Below are 25,881 nucleotides of genomic sequence, written 5' to 3' on the forward strand. Positions count from 1 at the left end.
TAAATGGTCTTTAAGCTCCAGTAGTTTGCAATAAAAACAATCATTACTGCAATGGGCCATGTCACCATTAAAAACAGAGCTGTTCTTTCTCTCTTTAAAACTGACCACAGAAACTTCTCACACTTTCAGCGCAGCATGGAATCTGTATCATTAAAGAGGCTACAAAGTAAAGCAAACCAAACTAACCATAACATAAGAATACAGAGTGATACATCCAAAAGGAACCCCTGTCCAAGCAGCTCAGCATGTGCTGCCAGCAGCAGGAGGTAACCCTGGAAAAAATAAAAATAAAATAAAATATTAAATTAAAAAAGAAAAAGTTAGCATTCATTTTCCTTTAACATGATAATACGTGTGTTATGATTTATCCATCAAAAAATACAGTTCAGCAGAAGAATGGGCTTCTACTCATGTAGTCATTTCTGTGCAGCCCCTTCAAAGAGGCTTTGTGCAAACTGGAGGGGTGTAGGTGTCCCAGCACCTAGATTAGCAAGCATTTCATTCAGCAGCTCTGGCATTTTCACCCAAATTTTACCATCAGCTTTGTGCTTTTCTCTACTACATTTAGCTATCTTTTAAGTTTACAGATCTATTGGTCACAGCTGGTAAGAAATTGATTTTGTTAGCATTTTAAAGCATCATTTAAGTCAGTTTTTTGATGCAGGAGCTTTTCAGACCTTTTTGATGTCTGCATTTTCATTAGATTTATTTATAGATATATATATTCATTATTTCCACGTATAGATGGAAAAAAAGCTAATTAAATAATTGGCCTAAGTAATCACATAAAAATATCACAGAAAACATTGCTTTTCCTCTCTGCAAGAAGGTTTTATTTGTTTGTTTGTTTTCTTTCAAACTAATAGGTAAAACCTGACCTTGTTATATAGTTCAGCAGCTTAGAGATGGCTGTAGAATTTATTTTGGCTTGCCAGAGACATAATGAAAAGGAATTCAGATCTCTTTGAAAAACAGTCTTACCTCTCTTTGTTCTTACACCCAATCTTTATAGAGAACAAACATTTTTGTAAAGTAAATTATATTCATCAGCAATTTTATATTATACTCAATATACTTTGAGTGGTTAACATCACTGTAAAAACTTAATGCATGTTGTCAGTTATATTAAACATGAACTCTGCAAATATTCTTGACTGACAACATTGTCATGAAAGAAGAGTACCTGATGCAAAGCCAAGCCCACTTCCTAGCTTACAAGCATATGCCAAGCTGAAATAGTAACATGAAGCTAAACATTCTTTAAAATGAATTTTATAATCCTGCTTACAATGAAGTAAACTGTTAAAGCCTCACCAGAAGCATAAGTATTTTGCCTTTACTTTATTTTGCCTTTATTTTTTATTTTTTTATTTTACTTATTTTGCCTTTATTTTGCCCCTCAAAGGGCAGGGAGGGAAAAAAAAAAAAAAAAAAAAAAAACACTTTTAATTAACAAATACTAAATCAATTTACATCATTGAATATTGAGAAATTTGAAAGAATGTCTGTATGTCAGAAAAACATGTAGTTCTTTTTCTTTACTCTTCTGAAGTCCCTAAATTCTCTGATTATACTCAAAAATAATACTTGCAGCAAAAATGTATCACAAGAAATATCTCTATTTCTGAGACACTTTGACCTTGTTTTTGTATATATCTTTTCTCTTTGCTTTTCTGACCGACATTATTGTTTTGTTTCCAAGATACTCTAAAAAAAAAAACAGTCATTTGAAAAATAACATTCACCTATCAACAGACTGAAAGCTCAATTCTTTTGTGGGAAGAACAAAAAAAAAAAAGGAGCGTAGGAGCTAAGTTTGAATAGCTTTTAGCAAGCTGTATGCCAGATTTAGACAGTGAAATTGAGCTGCCTTTATAGATTCATCCTCACTTAAAGTGTACAAAGTCCATAAAAATAGAAATATTACATCATATTCTGCTGCATCATTCCTTCACTGTTATCTGCATTTTCATATTCATATGTCTATGAAAAATGGCATATGGACTATGAAAACATATTCGTCTATTCACCATGAATCTTGTCAGGTTAAATACACACCTCTCTCTGCCAGCATTAGTGAATTAAGTGTTATAGTTAGTAAGAGTGAGTAAGAAAAAAACTGGCAGAACTGATTTTTGTCTTAATAATAACCTCCCAGTATGCATCTATAATACAATAGTCCATACACATATCCCTGGGAGCTTCTTATCATATTGCCCATTTTCCAGTGTCCAGGTTAACATTTCCAGGTTAACATTTGAAGCACTGCAACTTCCTAATCAAGCTCCATACAAGCCAAGGAACTCCTGCAAGAAACCCATGATGTAGGGAGAAGTTTTAAAGCTCCTATCCAAAATAGCAATATCCGTGCTTGTTTGCCAAACAAGCGTGCTGTGCTTGGGTTAGCAAATTTCAGTCTCTGTTGAAAACAAACTAAGATTTAAAGCCTAAAGTGCCTACCAAACTGAATGATTCAGTGTAACAGGAAGGGGATCATTTCCTTACTGCTAATGATCCATTGGTAGTGCTCCATTCCCCAGGACAGCCAAAACACTCCCTTGACCTTGTGCTGGTGCCCCCAGGGTTGCACACTTGCCCACAGTCCATCTGGCCACAATCCAGTCTGGAAACGAGACTGATATGCAAAGGGGAAGGGGCTGCTTGCCATAGTGGTGAAGCAGCCAGGTACTCCCTGAGGAAGCTTTTCCTCCAGGGAGGATGCTAGGTCCCCTTTGGTCTCTGGAGGTGATGAAATTTCTGTCTCACGAGGTGCATAGCATCACTGGTTTAAAGCTGCTAATGGACTTTTCCACACATATTTTTACTTTCCAAAATGCCTTAACAACTGGCAGCAGCACAAAGCTAATATACTGAAAGAGGCAATACATATATTACTTGTGCAGGTGCATAATAACTTTACTATACTGTCAGCCTTCCTTATGACTGCTAGGGTTTTTAATAAAAGAGAGCATAGTGATGTTCGTTCAGTTGATGTGCATTGCATTCGTTTTTTTCAAAGGTAGCATTTAATCTGTATTGTCTCATACAAACCATTCTGCAAAAGCTAAACAAAGGGATTTTAATAACATTTTTCTGCTCACACTTTTATTGTTTTTTCAGAGATGATCACAAATTCATATATTATATTTGACTCTGGTTGAAAGGTGAGAAGAATAGAGCGTCTCAAGCAACAAACCATTGTTTACTAGGCCAATGATTCAAATGGCTAAAACACAGGAATACCCACACAGTTATTCACATTAGCTGAGACTTACTCCTAGAGACTTACATTTTGGGAAGAAGAAGCTAGAACAGTGAACAGAGTTTACCCTCCCACTTAAACCAGCATTAAACATAACATTGTTAACAGTTTTTGAAACCTGAGTAGCGTCTCCAACCTGCTTTTCCCTTCCCTTCCTGAAGCATTACACAGAAGAAAAAGCTCTACCAGAACAGGCAAAATGAAAGATCAGAGGAAAAGTCAAAAGGAAAATACTAGGCTAGGATACCCTCAACTACATCTTGTCAGTGCTTCAGATAAAATACTATTCATGCCTTCATCAGTACATCATGTTTAATCTGACATTCCTCCTGATGCTCTTCATGCCACTTGCTCCCAGGACACTGAATGACTCAGTTAATACTTCAAAAGCACTAGTTTTGCAGATAAAATCTCTGTTTTTCTCTCCTTTCTCTTTGTGTGGTACAAGTTTTCAAAACCCAATGACCAGTGTTATCTGATCTTCTCCGGCTACAACAAACGCATACTATGTTTTTCCCCTCTTTATAGTCAGGGTCCAGGCTCTCAAACACAACTCCCTTTGAAACAGGGACATTGGAACACTGCCTGAGTTCTCGGTGCTCTGACCCAAAGTTTCTGACCTTCTGATCTTCCACATCAAGAGTCTTTGCAGTGATATGTAACTCAGCATAGTCCTTTGTCTACCGAATCAAGAACTGTGACTTTTGATATATGCACCAATGAGTTTGTTAGACTCTAAGGCAGATGCCCCTGGAGGCCATCCTGTTTTGCTTCATGAGTGGATGATGCTTTAGAATACATATTAGCCTCACTTATCTATCTAATCTTGTTGTCTTTCAAATGTGTGTAGCAAGTGTTTCAGCACACGATCAGATTATTTTCTTTTAAATCTACATCAGAGAACTTTGTGAATTATACCTCTTTGACAGAAAGATCTATTGAACCCAAATAATATACATTGTCATTTCATAAAGCATTTGTGCCTTATGTTATTCCAAATTACTAGGCCTGTATTTTTTTTTTTTAGTTTCAAACTTCAGTATCCAGTTATTATTATGCCATCTTTTCTTATCAAAACATACCAGCCTTTTAGTCAAAAATGTGTCGTCCATTAGGTTTAATACAATTTTATGTGTTCCATGGTATGAATGCTCTAATAACACTGGTGTCTCAGAACTGCTCCTTTTTCAGTGTTGCTGGTGGATACCAGACCTCTGGACACATTTCATCATTTTTAAATAGCCCACATCCCAGAAAAGTTTCTTACCATCACATAAAAATAAGATAAGTGTCTAATTTTGTACAATGATTGTAGGAAACAGCCCCAAAAATGGGAAAAAAAAAAAAAAAAAGAAAAAAAAAAAAAAAAAAAAGAGCATATGTTAATTTAGCCATACCTTTGCAGTAACTAGCAAAGCCCTGGAAAATACAGCAAACCAAAGAGTAGGTTTTTGCATCAGAGTTCCACAAAACTGCCAACAAGAAACAAAACAAAGCTATTCCAGTGACTTAAATGCACCCAAAATAGCAGCAAACTCATAGCTTCTATGACAGCCCTCATTCTGCATTTGCTGTCTTGCTTCCCTGAAGAAGTTACATGAACTTATCAGCTGGGTTAGCTGACCCCCATGTTAAGTGTCCACAACACACGCTGTCACTTGAGTCCTACCTGTGTCACATTGCCACGGCAACACAACACTCTGTATGTGATGTTCCCATTTCTGAGGGTATGTAACAGGAACCTAAGTGAACACAGAAATTGTTTTGGTATTGAATCATGAGACTGCTCCTCCGCCTTCTTGTGGCCCTGTGTGGGTGTGTTTTTAGCCTGCCAACACAACAAATTAAAACATTTCTGATTGCACATACTTTTCTTCTCTGTGTTCTGGCCACTGCTATGTATAATCTGCTCACTTTGCCAACTAGTACAAAAGAATTCAGATAGAAATACAAAACAAAACTTGTTGGAGCAGAAGCTCCCAATTCCCATAGCTCTGTTGTAAGCGGGCTGATCAAGAGCACCAGGGAGGACAAAAGAAAAGATGAAGCAGAAAACATAGACTGTGATCGCTTCTGTTTCTCTGAAGTAGTCTGGTAACTCACTGTTGCTTCTTGAACAAAGAAAATTCAAATGAAGCTAGAAGGACCAGAAAAAAATAAATTAAATTAAATTAAAAAAGAGAGATGTGGTTCTTCATAAACAAGGTGAAATCAAGCTGAGGAATTCATTGTCACTGATGGTTGTAGATGTTAAGAATTCCTGTACTTCAAGAGGAGAATCCTGACCAGAAGCATGGAGAAAGAAACTTGCTGAACAGGCTATGTTGAGTTTCTTATCTGCTTGCTACCAGAGACAACATAATTAAGCCAATGGACCTCATTCTGACCCACTACAGCCAGCATTACATGGTTGTACATGATTCATTTTTCAGAGAGGTGCAGCTTTGCAGGTAAATTATTTCTTATTCTACTTATTAAGACCTAGAGAATACATATATGACATTATAATGGCAATCATAACAGGTATTTTCCTCTGCTGAGCTCATGAGTCTTGGCAGTTCCTGGCTAGTGCATAGAGAAGGATACAGTTATTTGGTAGGCAACAAGAATTGCATGCCTAATTTCCACGTACACTGAAATGAAAATGTACTTGCTAGTGTTTGTACATACACACATGCTGCCAAGTACATCAGCAGTTACTTGAGTCACAGCATCTGCTGAGTTTCTGAATCATGCTCCTAACTTTGCATGTAGTAAGGTATTGGAAACATCTTATCTGTGCTTTGACTATTGTATATTTACATACCTCGGGGAGTGTGAGACATGGGACAGTCATAAGTATCTCACTAAGAGAATCATGCTCTTAAAGAGCTCTTCATGACTGAAACATGGCTTTATTTGTGCTGTAGGGTATACTGGCATATTCAGTGGTCCCTCAGTGCAATCCAGTGTTAAAAAGTTGTTCTTACTCTCCCCACACAAAAACACACCAGTATACCTTTTTGCTTTATTCTTTAAAAGATGTCAGATATTTGATCTATTTTCCTTATCTGACCCTTTTTGTACATTGCAGCATTAGCCATGGAGCTCAGGGCTGCTATTCATAGGTACCTTGACAGGCTGAAGAGGCAGGCTGATGGCAAAATTGGGAAGTTCAACATCATGACCTAGAGGAATAATAAGTCCATGCAACACTTCAGACAGGGAATTAACTGGCTAAAAAGAAACCTTACCTAAAAGGAGTTGAAGGCTGCATGGGCAACAAGCTGAACATGGGTCAGCAGTTTTGCTCTTGTGGCACAACTGCAAACCTTTCTATAGAAGGTATGCAGCCAGCAGGTCCGTGGAAGTGATGTTCTTGATCGTTGTACAATGATGTCTGAGCACTGTGCCCACCTTGCAGTATGATTAAAAAGACATGAAATGCAGGAGAAAGTAGAACAGAGAGCCATCTAGGTGGTGCACATCTGGTAGCTGGAGCACAAAACCTGTAACTAGAGGCTGACAGATCTGATTCTGCTCAGCCTTAAGAAATGAAGGGCAAGGGAGACCTTGTTGCTGTCTATAAATGCCTAATGCAACAGTATAGAGAAGACAGAGACAGATTCTTAAAGGCACACAAGGACAGGACAAAAAGCAACAACAATGATTTGTAAAAGGAAAATTCCAGTTACAATATTAAAAAAAGAAAAAAAAAAGTATCATAATGTTGGACAAATGCTGGTACACGTTGCCTAGAAAAGCTGTGGAATCTCTGTCCTTAAAGACATTCAAAGCATAGACCTGAGCAACTTGCTGTAAGTTGCTTTAGGCAGGGCAAGTTGTATGCTTTAGGCAGGACAAGTTGATGTCTGCACAGTTGATACTCAGAGGTACCTTCCAGCCCAAATTAAACTACTATTCTGTTATTACTCCCCAGTGACAATGCATTTTAAAACATTGTGAATAATTACTTTTTTAAGTAATGGATAATGTCTGTATTATCCCCTCCACCCATAAGCCCACTAAATCACTACTAACAGAAAGGAAAAAAAAAAAAATCTTAAAACAGGCAAACCAGATGAGAGTATTCAGACCTCTGTGTTGTTAGTCATGGTCTCGAACAAGGCAGAACAGGTTTACCCCACAGGTCCATATTGCCAACTATCCTACCTCAGGGGAATAGTGAGAAATCTGACTTGCATTTAACATTAGATTGAACGAGTGACTGGAACTTACCCCCAGACATCACTGGACATCTACACAAGAATGGCTCAAAGCTTCAGGTGAAACTTCATTTTTCAGCCAGCACATAAAAGTGATCTGAAATCTTCAGTAGCAGGTAATACAGTAAAATCAATTAAGGTACTGGAGGAAAGGGCTTGTCTTAGAAGGACTGTCTCTGAATTTCATCCTCTAGTATGTATACCTCAGAGGTTTATTTAAAAATTAGGTAAAACAGAGGCATCATTCCACTTAACACCTTCTCTGCATCTAGCAATTGGTTTCAAGAACTTCCCGAACCAAAAGTAGTCACAACTATATCACTATGCAATAAATAAATAAAGATATAACTACTGACAGACGTAATATTTGCTCTTTCTTTTTTAATGTGCTTACACTTTTACCTCCTAAAAATGCTGTAGCAAAGAGTTATACAATCTAATTTTACACCAAGCAAGAACATACATCTTGCTTTGATATAAGAAATTCTAGCTGATGAATTTGTCAGGTGCTTTGTAGGTTTTGTTCTCTAATGGCACTGTGAATACAAAGGGGCTATGTAACATCTCTCAGCTCTGCATGACTCCCCCTCTCTCTCAGTCACTGCAGAATGGTGTGTCTGGCAGTGTCACATGCGCTCACCCATACCCAACATATTTCTAAAGGCAAGACTGGTTTCATGGTTGAATCAGTATTTCACTCTGCATATGACCTGGTCTAAATTAATAGGAAATCTGTGGGGAGAAAGAAAAGTGGAACCATGAATATCACTAACTGGTGTCACTGGGAAAGAGCCTGCCATTAAGGCATGCTGCTATCTGCAACAACAGGTGTTAGGGGAAAGCCACAGGATACTCACTTTACACTCCAGCTGGCTGCCTGAGGCATACCAAAATTGAACATGTGAATTCCCTATGAATAAAATATATTCATAAGTGTTATTTTGTTCTGAGTATTGCCACTTGCTAGTAGATGCAGAGAAAGCAAGCAGTACAGTTGTGGACAACAGAGTAACCTGTGAGCAAGTTGGTAACTGTTTTTACTTGCAATAACATGGGAGGAAAGCACACGGTAATCTTCCTTTTTAAATGTTTGACCTCTGTGCTTGGAGATTTATATTCTTTAGTTCCACATAATCTTTTAAACTATAAGTAGCATTGGGCACATGCAAAAAAAACTGACTACACAAAACCAAAGCAAGAGCATTAGATTCAGATATAGTCTTCTCAGGATTAAAGTACACCCTCTGGCTTAATCCCTATGCCAAAAAGGATGATCTCTGAATTAGTGTGTCATTAAGATATGTAAGCAATTCTGTAGCTCTAAGCAAAATAGACATAGTTGAACCATCCACATGATTTCAGACCTTTCTACATTGAAGACTGTAGGCATACAATGTTATCCTATATAATACTACATGTTTATCTGGCCATGACATAGGATTCCTAATTTTACACCATCAGAAAGAAAGCAAACAGATAAATTTTGCACACAGATCTCAATATTTTTGCTGCATTCTGCTTACTAATTTAAATGCAAAAGGACTTTGAAATAACACCATTATCCCAGTGTTCCCAACTTACATACTCCTTCAGGAGTTGGTTCATTCAAATCAAAAATTAAAGTTTGATCCTCCCATAATTATGCTTGAACCATTTTCAAGAGGTTTTCTTCCTTTATGTGCTATGAATAATTCTGTTGTTCAGAGACTTTGCAGCTGTTCAAGTTGCATCTCATCTTTGAGTATCTTTGCCAAGATATAGACTCGCACTCATGCACATGTGCCTGAATATGGGAACACACACACACAAACTTTCAAGAAATGGAATGGTAAAATATAGACAATCTAATAGGTGCAATAATCTGTTCCAAGGAAAAAATGCTTTGTCATGTGTGGCATACCTAGTTAGCAAACTTATGTTTGCAGTAATGAGTCCAGGAGAAACAAACAAACAAAATTCTGGGTTGATTTCTCCAAGACTTTCTGTCTATCAGCTTCCCATCCTATCTATCTAAATCCAAGCTGAATGGACTCTTCCCCATCCTCTACTGTCAGGGTCTATACAGAAATCCCATTCATAAGGGAAAAGCAGCAGAATGTGAAAGGCAGAAGTAGGGATATTTTCTAGAAGCTGAAGTCTTTCAGCAACTAATGCTGGAAGGCTCAGCTGAAGAACATTTTCTTCTTTGTGAGCTACAAACTGAATCCACAGTCTTGGCTTCTCTGTAATTAAAGAAGGAGCTAATGACTTATAGCTGATTGCTTGCTACCATGGATTCATTTGGACAATTGTTAATACTTGCTATTCAGAAACAGACTCCATTACTTGCATTTTTTACTGAAATTTATGTTGATGGAGTATGTTGACCCTTGTCATATGCAATAATTTTTAAGAAGCATGCTAAAGAATAAATAGAACAAAAATATCACTACCATTCTCTTCCATCATTCATTATATTGAGTGACCTCATTGTCTCGTTCCAGACAAGAAACTTCTTTTAATAACATCTGTATGGTGCCCAGCACAAAGTTGAATCTAGTTGAGGCTTTGGGTGCTCTGACAGTGCCAATAGCAAACTATAATAATAGGCAGTAAACCAAGAAAATTATGTTCTGTGTGATTCACTCTTTGAAATGAAATGCATACTCTGAACTTTCATAAAGGAGAAGTATTCAGTATACTAATCAATCTCTAGCCAGAAGGAAAAGAACAACAGTAACTCATCAAAAAATACTCACACTCAGGGTGAAAACTCAGGAGTTTCAGAAATGGATCTCCTTAAATGCAGGTTACTTCACCTACACAGGCCTTGTAAGACATTCAAAAACCATACTCCCATACTACCATCTGTCACTGGGTCAGTATAGAAGTGTCCAACTAAATTGTGCTAATAATTTCAGAATGATGCAGACATACGTTTGACTTCGGGGAGGGACTAAGGGGATAAATAAAGGGCAAAATTCTGCCTCTCTAACTTTCATAAATAGTTTATTTAGAGGGAATAGAATGATTTAGTCACATAAAGTCAATGGGACAATACTTAACATGGTCTATTGGGCACTGGGACTAATATGAAAAAGGTATCCCAAAAAGATGCTTTGGACAAAGGCAATCTGGTCTGTTTTGTGATTTTCTTTCCACAACTGTTTTATAATAATGTGTTAACATTCCAGGAAATTCAATGAGTAGGAAAAATACATAAGTTTTTACACATAAAGCATGGTTTTCTGTAGATAATATACAAGACACAAGCTTTGCTTTTTTTTTTTTTTTTTTTTTTATCTCTAAGCAAGCTACTGTTAGCTGGTTTTCACAGGTCACTGTCTCTGAATTCTGTAAGTATTCTGCAGTTAGTGCCTTACATTAGCTATTACAATAAAGAAAGTAAAGAAACTAAGATATGAGCTGTTAAAACAAGCTGTAAAATGCAAGGGGCCTCAAAAACTAGGCATATTAAATATTCAGATCATAGAGGCCACTCACCCATCCATTTAAAAAGTGTGACAACAGGGACTCAGATTATTATAGTATCATTCTTGTACTCAGTGTTTTCTTCAGCTGCACTTTTCTGACCCAGATATTTTCAGTGTGGTTCTTAATGGGGAAAGCTCATGGAAACAGCCAGAAGAGGTCCTCATTCATACAGTGATGTCTCGTTAATTTTTGTGTTTTTCCAAATTCAGATGCAGTTGTTCTGACAGACAGCTTCTCAGGAAAGGAAGGTGGAACAAAACAGCATGATAGGATGCTTCCATATCAGGCGATATTTATGAACTTTGAAAACTTTCCTGACAGGTAGCATTTGATAGGAGAAGACTGCAGGAAAAGGTGAGTAAAATTGGCCTGCTACAGTGAACTGCCTTAATTGTTCCTTGTTCTTGAACAATGAAGACTGCACAGTCCTGAAAATCTTTTACCAAGAGAGCTTTCCTCTCATCTCCATGCCACATTCAGATGACAACATTAATGAGAGAGACAGCATACAAAGACAGAAAATCCCAATCGGGAGTAGTAAACACAAAGAACGCACCTTGAGAAAAGCATCCTTAAGTCTTTATGCAGCAATGAGCTCTAAAGTTGTTATTACTGCATGGGAAAGAGCATCAAGTCACTGCAGATTTTTTTTTTTTTTTGGCGGGGGGGAGGGTATGTGTGTTTGTATATATATATACATTTATATATGTAACTACGTCAGTACACAAACTTATATGCCATGCATTTTGCATACTGAGTACATTTCCAGTTATCCCATCTTGAAAAGGGTATACAGTAAGCTTCCACAACATTAAGACAAAGGTAACTAAAATTATCAAAGACATGAAAAAAATAGTTTGTGTTAGCAGAAACTAAAATAGTATTCTCTGATTTAGAAAGCCGTTGAGACAACATCCAAATATGAAGGGTGAGAAATGATTCCTTATTTGTATCTCTTGTATCTAGGGCACTATTTTCAAGCAGAAATTTTAAATCAAAACAAAAACAAACACACACATAGAAAGCATTTATTCTTAATTATTTTTAAACAAAGTGTGTGAATCAGATTTGAAGCATAAAGATGTCATTGAGACCAAACTTAAAAAGGAGTTACAAAAGTCTCATGGAAAATAAATCCATCAAGGCTGCTTGATAATTTGAAAGCAGTTCAAGCAGTCATTGACAGCTGGAACCTGGAAGAACCCACGGTTTCCTTCAACCCCTTCCTTAGAACCTTTCCACCAAAGTATTAGCAGACAGGGCTAAACGTGCCTTTGGCCTGATCCAGTACAAGAGTTTCTACATTCTTGTCTATACAGAGCATCCCCTTCCATATCTATTGACAGAATATTTGAAGTGCTATAAGTTTGGTAGAACCCCTCTAAATGGAGCATCTCTTTCAGGCCACTTTACCTACAGAACTCTAAATAAAATGAAAAGAAAGATAAAAGAAAAAAAAAAAAAAAAAATACCAGGAAAAATAAATAAAAAAGAGTTCAGTACATTTGGAGACTTGTGACCTTTTGCCAAATAAAATCAGGGACATTGAAATGAAAAAAGTGACATTTTTCAGGATTTACTACGGATTTTCAACATCCAAACACAATTTCAGTAATTACTTACTGATTATTCATACTGCTTCACAGTATAGTAAGAGAAAGGGTTCCTTCTATTATTATTTGAAAGGAAAAGTACTTAACCATTCACATTGCATCAGGAGGGGGGAGGTCTGATTTCAAGCTTATTTCACAACATTCCTGGTGTTAATTAATAACATCTGAGCCCCAAAATAATGATCCATCCTGCCAGACACTTGCATCTGTTTATAAGTATAACTGCTAAGATATATTAATGTACTGTGAAAGCATATACTGTCTGAACACATTGTATAGTTCAATAATGGAATAAAATAGTGAAAAAGAGAAAAAAAAAAAAAAAGAGAGAGAGAGAAAAGGAGAGAAAAAAAAAAAAAAAGATAAATGAGCTAAAAACAAAACAAAACAAAAAAACACCACATGCTTTTAGGTGCATGAATCCAACAGACCACCACCTAAAAAAAAAACCACCCCACTAAGGATAACCTAAGATTCTTAACTACCCTGGATTTTGTAAATTTCTTGTATCTAAATATACAAAATAACAATATTTTTTTCTTGTGACTATTTTCTCAGATCCATTTTAAAAATCTACTTTGCTTTCCTGCCTTACTGAAAATAAGATAGTCCAAAATTTACCTATTTCATTTAGCCAGTTACCTACCAACATTTTTTCAATTGCTTATCTTTTTTTTTTTTTTTCAGTATATTTAGATAGCATCATTGATATCAGGACCATTACCTGCTCTTTGGCTCACACTGAGCTCCTTTTAAAAATATTCCAAGGAGTTTTTCTCATCACTGCAATGAAATTCAAGTTTCTCATTTTCCACTTATAATTCACTGCATAATTCTTCACAAGTCTCTACTTAGTTCTTACCCCTGCCATGAAACAAGATAGCAGACTCAGAAAAGAACTTTCTCATGAGTCACCTGCTACTCTTTTTCCTATATGAAAATTGAGGGCAATTTCCTGCAGAGCTCCCCTGATAGGTGGGCTCATTTGCAACATGAACTGTAATGATTTCTTTCTATCAGCCACTCAACAGCTTATTCATTTGTTTAAGTTGCTGCAAATCCTTACAAACATTCAAGCAGGAGCATAAAGGGATTTTGTTCCTTTTAAATACACTAATGAGAACTACAAATATTTCCCCTCACATTGTTAGGAAGACTTGGCTATAACTGAGACCTACCATTACTTTTCTGAAATTCCCTAAAGCCAATTTTGCAGACAAAAGCATAACCAGTCAGTATCAAGGTAATAATAATAATAATAATAATTTCATTTAATAATATTCTACAAAGATGTTAATATCATTTATTAAATAAGTTTGGAGTACAAAAGGTTCAAATAAAAAAAAATTTATAGCTGAAATCATTAACAAAGACTATTAAAAACTAGTTCCTTTAGAATCAAGAGAACTCTAAAGTATAATATCTGAATATTAATAATTAATTGCTAAGTATTTTGAGAAAAGAATGAGATCACAAAGAAGGGAACATGAAACTTATGGAGATTTCATTCAAGTTGGCAAATTCAAGCTGCATGTTAAACTTTACAAACTTTACAGCTCAAATTGTCTATTAGATAAATGAACAAACAAACATGTTCTTCTTTGTTCCCTACTAGCAGCATCTTGCTCTTGTATAGTTCTTGTATAGTTCTTGCTGAACAGCAGATCAGGACTTAGCTGCTGTTCACCCTATAAGATTTCATATAGATATATCCTATAGATACACTAGCTCATATGTTCTGTATTTTAGTGTCAGAGTATCTAAAAACAAGATTTTAGTTTTACAAAATCTGGAGACAAACCTCAGTTTCTAGTCATGCAGACAACTTTCCCTGTGCCTCACAAGTCATATACCAGTGAAGCAAGGAAGATTTGCATTCTGAAAGAAGAAAAATATTTATGTATGAGAGAGTGCTTAAGTTTTTAGATAAATTGTTCTCCCAGCTTTATAGTCCAACTTATGATTAGGAAAATAGGGAAAAATAGGATCTGAACATCACTTTCAGAGTTTGATCCCTTTCAAAAAGCCTCTGGAATTGTATTTTTAAAGGTTTAAAGCATAGGTTTAAATCTTGTCGTGCTGCATATTTTGTTTGTGTATTTGTTCAAGTAAAACAAAGGAAAAAAAAAGATGGAAAATTCAACTAACTGTTGTAGAAGAGGTGTGCACATCATTTGTAAGAGCTTTGAAATTTCATTTTGAACGACTTATTTGGTGCAAACAAACAGCATGTTGTAAAAAGAAGGAAAGCAAGAAAATGCAAAAGCTATGTAATACTATTTCCCTATGGTACTTGATGTTTTTGTTGTCAACTTAGATCTCATCACATTTTTCTAAATCAACTGTTTATAATGCGAAACTGTGCTGGTCATATTAAGGCAGGAGTGCTGTTCACACTGATGTGTGCTCAGTTACTAGAAGGATGTTTCACCCATTGGAACAAATATATCATTTTTCCATTCAGGAAGAGCAGCTGTTTCTCATGCATACTGAGACCTACTTTTAACACCAAAATACAACATTACTACTCTACAAATGTTTGTTTTATTCCTAATGTAAAAATAACCACCAAAATATTTAAGTTATGAGACTACTTAAACTATAGAAAAGATGCTTGAAGAGCCTACATGTGGGTGTGGGTGTTATCTTAGCTAGTATTATGCTTTTAGCTGGTGCCAGTATTAAAGTATTCATTACAATTCATTTAAGCTTTTTTAAGACATTCATTGATATAAAAAACTCTGTCTTACTGACTGGTGTAATAGCTTTGGTAGACCAGGTATGGTATAAAAGAGACAGTAAGTGACCCAAATACTTCTGAAGGCCACATTTATTCTTTCAAAACACATAAACATATCAAAAACATAACACATATCAAAAACAGAACACATATCAGTTTCATGTTCATTTGAGAGATGAAATCTGTCCAGCTCAGGCTACGCTCTGGGACAGAAGTCACACTAGTGCCTAGGATCATGTTGTTTATTTCCCATACTATCAGACAAAAGATACAATACTAATCTGTAGTTTATTTCTTTAAGCCAAGGATAGCATAGATTTAAGTCTTGACTAGATTTGGGTTTCTTTTTTTCCCAAGTGTTACTAAAATTCACTAAATCCATCCCTCTTTCTGAATTAAGACCAAAATCAGGAAGATGTATGGTGGAAAAAAAAATATATCTTAAATTCTTAGCCATTTTGTTAAAAAAAATTTATTTGGAGCTCTAAGGATCACAGATTATACTCCTACACAATAGAAGATCCTTGTTAGACTGTCCTCAGAAGATATTACTCTCACTGTTCTTAATGTCACTGTTAATAGAGATTTCACAGCCTCCCTCAGCACATCTATGCCTGTGCTTGGTTGCACTTTCCAACAAAAAATACTTCCTGATACCTAACCTCAATATTCCTTTTGCAGTTAGAGCTCATTGCTTCTGACCTATTCCCAACAGACTGAGAACACAGCCCATTACCTTGCTGTTGGCACAGACTTCTGCATGCTTGAAGGTGCTCTCCTCTAAGTCTGCTGCTTTCCATATTTAACAGCTTCAGTTCCTCCTGTCATGGCTCTGGCTGGGATAGAGTTAATTTTCTTATACAGGCATGTATGATGCTATTTGGATTTTTGATGAAAGTAGCGGTGATAACACACTAATCTTTTAGTTGTTGCAGAGTGGTGCTCACACAGAGCCAAGAACTTTTCTACTTTTCATGCTGCCCTGCCAGGAGGAGGCTGAGGGTACTGGGAGGAGACACAGCCAGGACAGCTGGCCCAGACTGACCAAAGGGATATCCCATAACATATAACATCATGCTCAGCAATGAAAGCTGAGAGAGCTTTGAAAGAAAGAGGAAGTGGGGAACATTTGGAGTGATGGTGTTTGTCTTCCCAAGAAACATAATGAGTCCTGCTCTCCTGGAAGTGCAGCAAATGAATTCCAGTTTTTGCTTTGCTTGCACACATGACTTTTGATTTATTTTTTTTATTTTTTGCTTTTTAAACTGTCCTTATCTCAACCCATGAGTTCTCACATTTTTACTTTTCCGATTCTCTCCCTCATTCCACTTGGGGAGAGTGAGCAAGTGGCTGTGTGACACTTGGCTGTTTGTAAGGGTTAAACCACAACACCTATAAACATCCAAGATAAGACCTCTGATCTTTCTCATTTATCCTCCCCAGATTCTCTGCTACTAGTCCAGGCCTCACTTGAAGTGCATCACCCCAGCTTAGGTGGTAAGCTGAGTAAAAGTGTTGCTGTGTTTGAGCTACATATGATTTTCATTTTCATATGTGCCAGTATAACATTTATTATATTGTTTTATAAGTTTTTGCAATGATATATGACACTAGGGAAAAGACTGAAATACAATGCCAGAAAACCAAAAACATTAAAACCAGAACTGATCGAAACTGATATTGACAACTTGGAGACATTGGCTGGAAAAAGAAATAGGATGGCATTTGATGGGAAGGAATACAACATTCTGCACTTACGCAGGAGTAATCAACTATATAAAATATAAAAAAACAACCGGCTCAGTTGCAGCTCTGCATCATCCTCTAACATATGAAAAATCGCTGCAAGGACAGAAAATGGCCTACATTTATCTTCTGGATAAATCAAGAAGCAATAAGCTTTAGCTGCAGTAAACTCCTAGGTGAGACATTTGGGAAATTTTTTTAACAGTAAGTATAGTGAAACACTGTACTTAATTGTTTGGAGAGATTATGGAGCCTCCTTCACCAGAGACTTTCAGGAGCAGATTACATTTTTCTGTCAAAAAAGGTAGCAGACACCTCGGTACACTTTACTGAAGGGGCATGGATTAAGTCCAGATCTTTCCAGCCCCATGTCTCCTAACTACGTTCTAGATATTGAAGATCTGCTGTTAATATGAGTATTCTCTGTTTCATTGATCAGACCACAGATGAACACATTGCATATATCCAGATCCAGGACTAATGCCTTGGAAAACCCCATTAAGGTCCATTGTCTCAATTTTGTCATGAGCTGCTGGTAACTACCATGAATGTGTGTTTCCCAACCAGCCACACAGCTGCTTTGCAGTAAATATCTCTAGGCTATGTTTCTTGGCTATTTTGGAAACTGTCATCTAAGGCAATATCAAAAGCTTTATCAAAGACATGCTATTTATAACTGCCTCTCTATTCTCTATTCCATGATGTCTCAAGAGATAATCAGGTTGGGTTGTTATGGTTTATTCTTTTCAAGAGATGCTTTCTGTTCTTGATAAACGGATTGCTAATTTGTATTTCTCTGGGTTCAGAAGTTACATTGATTGCTCAATGATTCTCTTTATCCCCCATCTCCCCTTTTGCTTCTCTGCTTCTTCTTCTATTTTCTCTTTAGAAAACATGATTATTGTTTTCCCTTCCCATCTTCTGGAACCTCATCTTGAAGAAGCAGGGACAGTCTCAGCTATCTCGTTAAGTATTCCAGGGTGAGTTTCATCAGGCCCTGCCAATTCACAAGCATCTCTAACCTGTTTTTTTCTGACGCTAGTTAGAGCACTTACCCATCTGTCACCGATGTTCATTGTGTTAGCCATCTGGCCACATTTATCCTGGTTAGTGAAAATGAAGCAAAAACGGCACTTAAACACTCCAGTTTTCCCAATATCCAATAATAGTTTTGTCTTCTCACTGGGAGTTGCTCAGTACTTCCTTTTCCTAGTAATGCATTTTTAGAATGATTTTTGCTATCTTTCTCTCTCCTGTTTATATTAACTCCAGCAAGCCCTGGCATTTTCTATTTTGATCCTATGTGCCATAATGGTATTCATATTTTCATCTTTTTTATTTTTTTTAATGAACAGAATAACTCAGTCCTTCAGTGTCAAATTAAATGAAGAAAAAAGGAGATTTGGAAAGCTACTTGACTTCAAAATAATATTTTTATTAAAACAGGTTAAAGAAAAGAGTACAGGTTAACATAAAAATATTTTTCAGGTCTATTGTTTGTTTTACCAAAAAAACTAAATAAATAAATAAGTGAATAAACAAGAAACAAATATCAGGCCTGCCCAAAGGAGCTTTTTTCCTAAAAAAGAAAAAAAAAAAAAAAAAATTAACCACTAAATTGAGTCACAAGTTGTTCACATACCTGCAGTACCACTGACTACCCTCAGTCCCAAAGCTCACAGGTTACTAGTCCAGAGATCGGGTTCCTTTTTGCATGCACATTTATTTAGGAAAATACATTTTTTGTGCCAACCCATGAGGAGTTGTCTCATACAGCCATGCCAACTGCTGCTTGCTTACCATCAAAGCAAGGAGGCTTTTCTGAACATTTATATCAGCAGCTAATATTTGGATTTTTCAGACTGCAGGTGCAGAGAGACCTTACTCTGCATTACCACACTGCAAACAGCAAAGCCTGATACTCCACTGGAAGTAAGATTTTGCAACATTGCATCTTTGACTATAGTCAGCTTCTCAGATTCTGACGTGAGGAAGAGTAATACCACAAAAGAAAATGTAAGATATGTTTTACTGATGGGAGTTAAGGATCTGTAATTCCTTGGGATTTGAAAGCAAAATACGTTCATACACAGACAGTAAGCAGACATAAAGAAGACCCCTTGCCCTTACCATGGAAAGCTATGCAAGCCAAAGGAACAATCAGGATTAGGAATGTTCCTAAAGCTTGCTGTGTTCATAAATTTATTTGGTCTTAATTTTATCTTATCTAAGCAGTGTGTGTTCTCTGAAGCTGATTGCCTTTGCATCATAAGACTCCTGCAATCTTTGAATCATGACTGAATGTCTTTAACACATCTGTTCTTGTTTGCCAGCAAGCTACAGTTCTTGATATGGCAGCTAATGTTTGCCTTGGTGAAGTGCTATAGCCATGGTGCCAGTAAGATCAGGTCTCTCTCATCATCCCCCAGACTGAAATCAACCCAGACTGAAGTTCAACAGGTGTATTCCATTTTTTAGAAGTTTATAATTCAGATGTGTTTGGACTTTGATGTGGGAACATACTTGCAGCAATGTGCCCTTGACAATGAAAACATATTCAGCAACACAGAACAGCTTCTTCTCCAGCATTAATACGACTTGAGTCAGAGGAAATAGAGACATATTCACACCCTCTTTCAGCTCCATTCACATTTTTCTTTCCAATGAATAACAATATACTTCCCCCACAGTTTCACAAGAATCCTCCTTGGGGTTCTGCTGCATTTCTATAAGTTTGTTCCACCAAAAGATTAGCAGAGAAAACCCACATTCACTTCTCCAGGGCCTTGACCACAGCCCCATGACCCTCCAAACCCTAAGCATTAGGCTGTCTGTGGCCAAGGCCAGTTCTAACATAGAGCAGCTGTGCAGCCTTGCAGGGGGCTGCTGTGAAAAGAGCCTTGGGAGAGGCTTCTGTGGGAGTGTCCACTACCATCACTCCCAACCTGTGTTTAAGCTCAGGTCCTCACCTGTGGTCCCTGCTTGAATTTAATTGTAGCTGCACCTGTGCCCAGCCAGGTACTGGTCGGTCTGGACCTCTAACTTGCCTCTGGATCTGCTGCATCACTATGGACCCACCTGGTGACTAGTGGGTATCTTGGCTGCCTCTGCATTCAGGCCTGCTCTGTGATTCTAGCTTTGGTTGTAGGAGACGGCACCACTTCTCATGGAGGTCACAGTGATGACTCCTTGCTGTCACCCTCAGCTCCTGGCAAAAATTTGCTGCTTTCCCATAGCTACTCCCAGCTTTTTCAACAAGATAGGTCAGGTGGGGGATGATGGGCAGGCATCAGTGTCCTTCCTTGTGCTGCCTTTTTTTTTTTTTTTTTTTTTTTTTGCCCTGACCCAGCAACCTCTCTGCACACATAGGAGAGGGAGGCAGAACCGGGCCAAACCTCTTGTCACTTTTTCTCAACTTACAAGACTGCAAGAGATTTTCTTCCCTTCTGTAGTCACAGAGAGGTCAGAGAAAAGGGAAAATCTCTGAAAAGGGCTGTGATTTATTTTGCCTCTCACTTGTTCTCTCTAGGCACTGTCTCTCAAAAGAAGGCTAAAGACTTTCCAGGGCTGACTTGTTTTTTCTGAAGTAACCTAAAGTCTGTAAAATAACATCTCAACCCACACTTGTTACTTCACACATAAGCACAGGGGCAGATCATGAGCAAAATTACTTACACAGAGGAAAAAAAAATGGGAAAAGAAATTGCAGAAGGTTTACCCAATAGTAAGACTACGTGTGTGCCAGTACAACAAAAAGGATGTACATTCTCAGGCAAGGCTATTTGTGCCTCCTCCCAGATTTGTGTCTAAAATATGAGAACACAACAGATGTATGTTACATTGGATAAGTAACATACACATCTAAATCATATCTCTTTGTGTGGTGCAGGAGGGAAAAGTGTCCTTTCCTCACTGGTAATTAGAGGGTGCAGCAGATGGTGAGGCTTACTGTACTTCGTAAAGTCCATTAAAGGAACCCAGGCTGCCAAGTGATTCTTCATTACAAAGAGCTTGTTAAGGAGCACCTAGGAGTTTTTCCTAGGGTTTAGGAAACATTCTTTTGTATAGTAATATACTGTTTATATTAGTATTCTTATTCCTACTGAATGGTTTTCCTTCTGGCACCAGGAACAGTATTCTAATTATAACACCCAAAGGCACCAGACTGTATGCATACATGGCCAGATACAAACTCTATCACTACTCCAAAGATCTTGTAAGTCAAGTAGAAGAAAGAAATGTTTTTATCATTCCGCATATTGAACATGAAGGCACACAGAGGTAAGATCTCGTTAGTACAGCAACAGAAAGCCATGGACAAGCTGGGCCATAAACAGACCTCTTAAGCCAATACAAGCAAATTTCACAACCAGCTGTTTAGCCTTTTCAGTTGCAGCTCACTATATTTTAATAAAACATTCATTAAAAAATGCTATACTCTCCTTTGAGAATATTTTCTTTTATTCCACTTTTTTTTTTTTCTTTTAAATGTCATATGTTCTTTCCACTCTGACAGATTACACGGAGGTACATACAGAGATGTGAAATGAATAGTGGTTACTTCCTGCCATGTTCATTGCCTGGAATAAATAAGAATTCATGTCAGGGGGTGAAAAATAATCATGTCCCTCTGTGAGTCACCCCTTCCACTTCACCATGTATACTTGCATCCTAAATTGAAAGGGGTTATAAATGAAGAATTTTCAATATTCCTTATGTGGCTACCATACAAGTTCATAGTGTTTCTCATGGGTGATGGAGAACAGAAATCAACATTAATCTTTCCCCTTTAACGTAGTCATCAGAGTACTCTAATATATTTTCCCCATAATGTAACTAGAAAAACAATTCTACCTTTCCTTAAAAGGTATATGAGATAATAATAAGCATAGCTATCACAAACTGAATTCCTTCAAGTCTGTATTCCACTTTACAAAAAGTGGAGGGAAAAAAAGCATTAGAAAATGGGTTCAAAACACAAGTTCCATGGTTGTCTTTGTTTTAGTTTCCTCCCCAGGTCATACTTGCTCCTACATGTGTATTGCATACTGTTTCACATAGCAAATAGTAGAAAAAATTATGTCATTAACCCAGAACCTGATATGCCAACACTTCACAAACTCCTGGAGCACAAGTGTTGGTGCTTCCTTTTGCCACCTCCTCAGACACAGAGCTAGCACAGATGCGCCTCCCACTAGGCAGAGTCCACTTAAAATACAGATCTGATTTTTGGGATGCACACATTTATTGCAGTGGCCGAATGTGAGCTTTACAGAAAATGTGTTAGATACAAGCAAGAGAATGATTGCAGGGTCCTGTACAAGACAGAGTTATACACAAAAATAATGTTCTGGGTACTGTAACCCCAAATGTGTATCAAAGATTCAAGTGAAAAATAGTGATCAGAATTTCAGCTGTACAAATACATATGCCTATACACATGTTAACTGGTCACAAAGCAAACATTTAATGTAACAGAATATAATGTCTTCTGACAGAGGGGGATTTCAGGGCTAATTAAAGCCAAGTTCTAGCTGCTGGACAAACTGGCTATTGTTTGGTGACCAACATGCCATTGTTGGATGGCTTTGTAGTCCCAAACTACGGACAGAAATTTGTCTGCCCGAATCAGTCATGTAAATGATGGAGAAGCTGGAGGGGCCAAGGATCCTGGCCTAACTGGAAATGCTTAAACAAAAAGGCAAAATCTATTGAAGAAGTTTTCAAACTAAAACAATGGAAAGGTTAGTGATTTTAAAATGAATGAATATGTGAACATTGAACACACTTAAGTATCAGCCATGCAGCAGCTGAAAACAGTATTATGCTGTACAATATCGAATTAATCTACGTGGTTGTTCTGAAAGTATTTCTTTTAAAAACAATTTCCCCACCTAAGTTGCCTATAATTCAGCCTGAGTTCCTGTGTTTTCCACACTTCAGCTGATTTGAAGACTGCAGTCTCTCCAGAAAAACTGCCAAACACAGAGGATATGTAGATCACAACAACCACAGCCAGAACCACTAGGAACCCAAAAAGCTTTTTACACACAAGTTTCTTAAAAACAGACCAATGCGTTAAACCAGTAGATTTTTCCTGGTTCACAAAGAACTTACATCTAAAGATACTATTTGAGGGGGGAAAAAATAAAGGAGAAAAAAACATGCTATTTTTAGTTGCCTCTGTACCAAGAAAGGATCAGTCACCTGTTTTGTGGGGATTTTCCTACACAGCAATATGCTTCCATAAAAAGAAGCCTGGCTGCTACTTACTTTGCCAAACTAAATGTGGACCACAAACAGTCCTGGCATTTAAGATATTGCAGACATTGCCAGTGCCTGATCTGAGCAGGGTACCCAGAGCCAGGAACCTTACACTCTGATGCAGCTCTTCAAGGTGCTTTATGTGACCTCAGGCATATACCAGTCATTTTAGCCACGGAGTGACGTGGATGAGAGACCAGGATATGATTAGGGTATTAAAAACACAGACAGAGACATCATCATACAAAACGTTCCTCTATACTGTCAGACAACAGCTAATGTATGCATTTCCTTTTCTGGGTTTTAGGCTTATTGTGTTGCTTTATTACAGTACATTGGAAAAAGAACTTCAGAATAAAAAGTGAGACCTAAACTAGTACATTTTAATTTTTGATAATCTTGGGTTTGTACACTAAAAAGTAAATTTCTAATATAATGCTGACATAAAATGAATAATCCAGCAGAGAGGGGTCAAACACTACTTGACAGACAGGAACTTTAAAAAAGAATCATTTGAAGTATTTTGATCTTTTATACATTTCTTTCCTTTGAAACTGATCATGCAATGTAACATTCAACAGACTGAGGCTTGGAGGAGAGGGAATATTCCCTGAAAACCTGAGGATTTTGAAAAACAATGTGCCCAACCAAAAACCTAGAATTCAGATGCAAATCACTTTAAGCCAAGATCCTTAGAGGAAAACTCTGGAAGTGGTTGTATTGGGTAAGCCCATAGTTCCATCTAGCCCACTGCGCTTTTTCCCCACAAGTGCCTTAAGAGAGCGTTTGGGTGTAAGAGCAGACTAAGTGTATCCTGAACCCTCTCCCCCCGACCCCAATTGTCTCCCATTCTTACATTCTTTGCTCAGAAGTGTGCTGAGCTAGCTGTGTCTTCTACAATTGCAATACTTCTCCACTGATTTCCCTTTCATGAATTTGTCGAGTCTCCTCAGAGACGCATAGAAACCTCTAGCATCCTCCACGGCAGAATTCCACAGGTCTCTTGCCCTCTGAATGAAGAGCAAACTCATGGTGATAATCTTGATTGTGGCTCCTATGACCAGATCACACTCTTCTGTTTCCACTCAGAAGGAGATAATGAACGACAGATTCCTCTCTGCCCTTTCTATGTTTCTCCACATTTTGTAGACCTTTGTTATAAATTTCTTCCCCACATTCATCTCTCCCACAGATTGAAGAATCCCACTTTATCGAGTCACCCGTGGCTTGGAATTGGCATGGGATAGCATGCCATTCCCACACATCCTGTCACCAGTGACCAGGGAGAAAAGGCTGGCACCTCCCTCTCCACTTCCCCTCCCCAGGAAGTTGCAGAGAGCCATGAGGTCACCTCTTGGCCTTCCTGGCTCCACACTAGACAACCCAAATGTGTTCAGCCTCTCCCCACAGGACATGCCTTCCAGCCCTTTTAGCAACTTTGTTGCCCTCCTCTGGACACTTTCAAGGACTTTAACATCCCTCTTTATATTGCAGAGCCCAGAACTGCACACAATACTCAAGGTGAGGCTGCACCAATAGTAAATATAACAGGAAAATCACCTCTTTTGACTGTCGGGCGACACTGTGTTTAATGCTCTCCAAAATGCATTTTACTCTCTTGGCTGCCAGGGCACGCTGTTGGCTGGTGCTGAGCTGTTGCCACCAGCACCCCCAGGCCTCTTTCTGCAGAGCTGCTCTCCAGCTGCTTGTCTCCTGGTCTGTGCCTGTGTCCAGCATTACTCTGTCCCAGGTGCAGCACCTGGCATTTTCCTTTGCTGAGCTTTATACCATTGCTAATCACCCAGCTGCAACCTATCTAGATTCCGCTACAAGATCTCTCATCCTTTCAGGGAGTTAACAGCACCTTCCAGTTCAGTATCATCAGCAAACGTGCTGAGGGTGCACTCCACATCCAGACCATTGATACAAATGTTGAACAGGACTGGCCCTAGAATTAAGTCCTGGTGTCCATGAACCTCGTTTACTGTAGCCCTATTTACTACATACAACCTTAGAGCTCTGTCACTGAGCCAGTTCATTACCCAGAGTGGCACGAATGTGTTTATCTCACAGCTGGACAATTTGCTCAGGATTCTGAGAGGGAAGGCCTTACTGAAATATAGAAAGATTATGTGCACCACCTTTTCATCTTCGCTGCCCAGCCCTAGACTTTTTCAATTTCTGCTCTATTCTCCTTGGAAAGAGGGACATAACATTTGAGCTACAAGTGGATTTATTCTGAGTCACAATAATGGTGTTCTCAGTCTTAGTCTCAGCTTTTTTCCTCATATTTTCAAAATTTTGAATTGCTTTTTGACTGATACCAAGCACTGAGTTCATGTTTGCACGGAAATATGAGTCATAACCCTAAGATTTCACTCCAGGGTGATGATGGGAGCTCAGAGCCCATCTTTTTATATGCAAAGTTAGGATTGTTTTTCCCATGTGCATCACTTCATATTTGCCAATTCTGAGTTTCAGCTGTCTCTTATTAAATAAGTGTTCTGCTTTTATGAGCTATCCATTATTGTCTTCCAGAATATTCTTGTTACTGTAATTGTTACTTTATATTTAAAA

The 25,881-nt window shown here is 37.8% G+C and overlaps 1 long non-coding RNA gene across 1 annotated transcript; it reads right to left on the minus strand.

Moving 5' to 3' along the window:
• Positions 1-25,038, minus strand: LOC311432779. The gene is made up of 3 exons (XR_014690323.1): positions 24,865-25,038; positions 24,161-24,314; positions 1-272 (listed from the first exon to the last, which is right to left on the minus strand). It is a non-coding gene; the product is annotated as an uncharacterized lncRNA (long non-coding RNA).
• Between the last annotated feature and the right edge of the window lie 843 nt (positions 25,039-25,881).

Source organism: Aythya ferina (assembly GCF_964211825.1).
Source record: "Aythya ferina genome assembly, chromosome: 2".
Taxonomy (NCBI): domain Eukaryota; kingdom Metazoa; phylum Chordata; class Aves; order Anseriformes; family Anatidae; genus Aythya; species Aythya ferina.